Source organism: Papaver somniferum, chromosome 4 (assembly GCF_003573695.1).
Source record: "Papaver somniferum cultivar HN1 chromosome 4, ASM357369v1, whole genome shotgun sequence".
Classification (NCBI taxonomy): Eukaryota; Viridiplantae; Streptophyta; class Magnoliopsida; order Ranunculales; family Papaveraceae; genus Papaver; species Papaver somniferum.
The window spans coordinates 106,951,990-106,957,323 of NC_039361.1; the positions used below are offsets into that span (position 1 = coordinate 106,951,990).

The following is a 5,334-nucleotide window of genomic DNA, read 5'->3' on the forward strand; positions in this document are numbered from 1 at the left end:
TCTCTTTTTTAAAGAAAAACACTTAAAATGATACAACAAAGACTACTCTGTTTAAGACTCCGAAGCAATATCAAGGTTCCAAATTACATAACCCAATCTTGGTAAGAAAAAGGAATAAAGCGCTTGAAAATGAAAATTACATTAACCCAAAAATAAGAAGAACGTTTGCATGACTCAATCATCATTTCCCAGGATCATGCAATCATCATTTCCCAAGAGTACGTTCCCTCCCTAACACTTCTGGTGATTAACATCGTCAACTTTAAGCTCGAGTCCTGGAGAACCTCAATATCGTCGACTTTATGTTCGAGTTCTAATCTTTATGGACATTTTATAAACTAATCTAGTGGAGTATTAAACAAATTTACTCATCTTCTTCTTAATAATCTTTCTCGTGTGCTTTTTGATAATTCAACATGGACCAAGTTAGAATCATGTGAATTGAATTGTAAATACTGTAAAAATATGGGTGCTGCTCTGGAAAACGTTGTTGACATTAAAGTCGTCTCGAAGCTGCCAAAGAGAACCAAAAACATTAAGATTAAACAATTGCTACGGTTAGTGTTGTTCCTTCCGTCTTTTGTTCAAGATGAGTGAACAAATCTTCTTAACAACTGTTAAATGTTTTTTTGTCTCTCTTGTGGCTTATCTTTCCAAATCTTCGTTGCTTGCATACAACCCTGACAAAACCCAAGACCAGCAAACTCAACACTTACGTGGATATGGTCATATTAGGCGCCTAACAAATTCAAGTTTACCATTTACTAGTAAGCATTTGTGAAAGAAATCAACCCTTTAGTATGTCGAGTGGGAAAGAAATCAACCCTTTAGTGAATGCAGCAAAAAATTCTTTAAGATTCTCTAAGGGCTTGGTTGGATCATAATCATAGCTGATGAGTTTCTTTGCAGTCATCTGTAAAATTAGACCATAGAATTGTCATTGCATACTCCAGAAAAATAATAAAATCTTGAAAAAGAATTTTCCGGACTATAAAAGTTATAACTTTAATTACTACGACTTCGTTCAAATCTATGCTACCCGGATTATCCCACAACGCTAATTCTCTTTGCACATCATGTACTAATATCAGGAAGAAGCTTTTGTTACATATTTTCAAAACCAAAGAGACTCGAAACCATGTTCCTTATGTCCTTAATTATGAATGGACCCATGTAATGACAGTAAACCTCATTCATGGATTAGTCTGTAAAGCTAAGATGGAATTTGACTTCCCAAATATGAACATAAAGAAAACTAATATTTTTAGGTACTACATACCAAGTCTAATCTCCGATCATTAGAAGTTTGTATAAAAGAAATTGGGGATCAGGCAGAAGAGACGATTACCTTGCTGGATATTCTATGAAGTACGAAACATACATGTAGACAATGGCTTGTTGGGTATTCCGATGTTTGTTTTCCCCTGCGAACGAAGTGAACGGATAAATTGAACCAAATTAATCTGAACCCAATAACTTGAACAAAAATGTTTAGTATCTTCACCGTCCACAAACTCAACTTGAACTCCATGAATCAACCAAGGAAGTTGTTAAAAAAAGTATACACAGAGTATGAACAGAAATTGGATATCAAACCTCGAGCACCAAGAACTGAACCCATTGAAGTTTTATTTAAAAAAAAAACTGAACCTGTAGTCCCAGTATTGTATTCCCGTACCAAAATCTGTAAAACAAACCATTAGGACATAATAGAAGAAAAAAAACGGAATACGACGATGAATTAGAACAGGGAGAGGAGTAGAAGAAGGCCAAGATTTATGAGCACAAAGCTAAGTCCCAACAAACCCATTTCAAAGGGAAACAAATACCTGAAAGAACCCAACGTTTCACCCCACTGCTTCAGTCATGCTTTATTGCATTCATCTTTCCACTCTATAGCAACTCTCTCCATCTCTCTAAAATCTTATTCTCAACCTGAAAAATTGTAGAAGACAAAAATTAAGTATGTTTTCGCTCATCCAACACCCTTAATGAAAGTAAAATTAATCCGCACGAACGCTAAGCAAATAAGAAATTCACATTTATTTCAGAATAATATCATTCAGATTCACATAAAACATTAGCAGTCGCGCCACCAGCTAGAATTGACATGCCTATGTTTCTTATTTTTCCGGTTTTAGTTTCTTATGTTTCTTAGAATTGTATAATGTCTAGCCTGCACTTTTTACCTGTAGATTTCAGCTGATCAAATCCAGCATAAAAAATTTGATAAATACCCCAGTACTGTACATGTTCATCTTTTTAATAGAACCCAAGAACCCAACTACCAGAAAAAGAAATGATAAGTTATTTCTCTCTACGGACACGCATTTGGATGGTGGAATCGTAACTAACTTTCTTGTAGAGTAAGAGTAAATTGACGGAAGAAATGTTACCGTAAGAAGAGAACCACATTAGGTTCTATTTATGCAGCCATAAAAGAAACAAAATTAATTAGCAAGACTTATCTTTACCACACTGGAAATTTCTCCTTATTCGTCTATGTTAAGGTAAAACCCTCTGCTCCTTTCCACTAACATCAATACAAAAATTATACTATTTGGTATGCATGTAGATGCAGCTATATGAACGTCAATTTATATGAACTAAGGACCAGAGAGTTTTATTACTATGAACCTTTGGATGCCACCACCATAGAATCCACATTTCCCGTGCATCAATCAAATCCTTAATCTCTGAAAAAGCAAAAACCAAAGAGTACGCCTTATAAAGAAGAATCAAAAATCCACATCAAAAGTAATTAGTTTTGGCCCTGTAATCATCAATTCAAAAATGTATTTTGGAGTTATTGAGTTTATTTACCCTGATAGTGTAAGCTTTGTACAAAAATGGTAATAACCATTCTAATTAACCAATTTTGTTGAACTTTGATGTTAAGTTCATTCAGTTTTTATACAAAACCTGGATGTAGTTATACATTAGCTGTATTATCAACTGAAGGAGAAAAAAAAAACCTAAAAGTAAATTTCTAGGTTTTATGTATGTTTACCTTCTTCTTCTATCCTCTCAATCTCTTTCCTATTCAATTGCGATTATATAAATTTAGTATTACAACCTGCATCAACAGAATAAACGAAAAACATAAAGAACCCAGAAAAACAAAATTAGGGTTTTTTTCTTTTTACCTCCGTCAAGATTTTGTTGTAAACATAGTGTTATCCAAGTTTTAACCCCTTGTTATCATATGTCTGCTATTTTGAATGCTTCTACCCCTTGTAAACAAACCATTAGTATGAGACATTGCGATGAATGAGGCTCGGCATTGAAAATTTTGCATCATCTTCTGTCACTGCATATTTTCCAAAACAGTTTGTCATCGAAATTTCAGTTGTATTTATAGCTGATTTCGAAAAAGTGTTGTTAGCTTTGTCGTGTTTGCAGGTAAATATCAAATATTATGTATGAGAAAAAAAACCCTAACAGTACCTTGGTCGTAAGAGATTAGACCATGTTTTCATGGATTTTTCCGTCGGATTATGTATATACGCAAAACTCGATTATAACATGGTGTAGGTCTCTGCAACAAACCAAGAAAAATAAAAGTTAATTAGATTAGACAGCGAAAGATTTTCTTTTTTCTTGTTAGGGCTCCGAAAAGAGAAAAGCAAGAGAAATAGATTACCGGATTTTAGACTGTGTAACATTGGGTTAAGGTTTGTTTGATGATGAAGATCCATGGTTTGTTGCAGAAGAAACATAGAGGGGAAGGTTTAGGATGAACGAATATCAATATAGGTTTAAGATTGAAAGATTACCGGATTTCTGTAAGGATGATCATTACCTCACCGATTGAAAGATGTTATGTGATTTAGGTTATGATAATTTGTTTTGTAGAGAAGAAAACCTAGGTTTGTTCCTAACGTTTTCTTTTTTCTTTGGTTTTCGGGATGATAAATATATAATTTATTTATTTATTTAAGCAAAAAAACACCTTGTTTTTCTTTTCTTTTTTTTTTTGAGGAAAAGTAGAATAAAACAATTCTAAAGGTGGGTGAGGATCACCGTTGAACGTGGAACCTTATGAGCTTAGGATTTTAAAGGAGTTAGATAGACATCACTAAATCTCTAGAATTGTGTAGAAAATCTTTAACATGTAACACATGTGGTGGACATGAGCACCTAGGACAGACTAATCCTTTTTCTATGTAACTTATAATAGAAAGCACTTTCTTTTTCTTTTAAGTTCTATTGAAAATTTTCTCCCTTCTACTACTGTAACAAGTTTTCATTCAAACCAACCTCATGCCAAAGAAACTTCATCTTTTAAAATGAAATTCAAGCATAACTCGTCATGCGTTTCCGGGTGAATTGGTATTCTGCAAAGGTAGGGGTTCTTTTTCTCTCAATTTTGGTGTTTATACCCATTTATTTTGATGCATATACTTAGACGAAAAAGGGTTTTCTTTCTTTCTTTTTCTTAAATTTTGTTTCAGTTGATTTGTGTTTACTGTTCATGATTATGAACTTGCGTACATTTCCATGTCTCTAACAATTTATCTGAATCAACAAAAGATCTTTCAAAGGTTTGTTAACCCTGGCCTGAATCTAACATTTTGACCCAAATCAGTAAATAAGCCTTTGAGATATTTATTAGCTAAATGAAATTTACAAATTTTATCCATAAAATTTCATGCAATTATCCATGCTCCACCAATTTTCGCTTAATAAAATACTTGGTTTGAATTCATATATTCTCCTTCCATTTTAGCCAAATTAAATTGTGATTTGGTAATGCATGTCTCAAACAATTTTGTGGAGATAAAAAAAATGATTTGTACTAATCCAGATTCTTTTTCCATCTTTAACCTAAGTTTTTGCATTGAATTTCCAAACTCCCCTGTTACCCGTTACCCGTTTGTGAAATAGAAAATGGGCTATATAGCCAAAAGTGCACATTTTCTGGGCCAAATGGACAGTTAGGATTCAGCCTGGGTCAAATAGACAGAGGAATCTTTAAAATGAGGAGTTTACGTTATTACCCTTTTGAAACCGTCAAAGGGATGTCTTCTTCTCGTCTTCTTCGTTTCCTGAAACATAACCAGATCTAAAAAAAGCCATAGAAAGCTCTCGTTTTCCATCACTTCTGCACCTCATCTTTCTCGTTTTCCATCGGCTCCATTACCAAACAAACAAGTATCATCGTCTTCGTCTTCTTTCTACACCGTTTCCAATACCAAAACCAGTAACATCATCATGCACCTCTACCATCTCCATATCCTTCACAAATCACCAACACCACCATCGACATCATCAACTTTATCCAACAACACCATCATAGATACCAGCAACACCACCATCAAAATGGGTTTTCGT

The 5,334-nt window shown here is 33.9% G+C and overlaps 1 long non-coding RNA gene across 6 annotated transcripts; it reads right to left on the bottom strand.

Annotated features, from left to right (window-relative positions):
• On the bottom strand, positions 1 to 3,888 carry LOC113274150. 6 transcript variants are annotated; one of them, XR_003322824.1, is made up of 9 exons: positions 3,644 to 3,888; positions 3,448 to 3,538; positions 3,147 to 3,310; positions 3,011 to 3,076; positions 2,824 to 2,922; positions 2,638 to 2,696; positions 1,830 to 1,935; positions 1,349 to 1,684; positions 1 to 913 (listed from the first exon to the last, which is right to left on the bottom strand). It is a non-coding gene; the product is annotated as an uncharacterized LOC113274150 (long non-coding RNA). The 6 variants fall into 6 exon arrangements; XR_003322827.1 differs by having other exon boundaries at positions 1 to 680; positions 793 to 913; positions 3,011 to 3,310; XR_003322825.1 differs by lacking the exon at positions 2,824 to 2,922.
• Between the last annotated feature and the right edge of the window lie 1,446 nt (positions 3,889 to 5,334).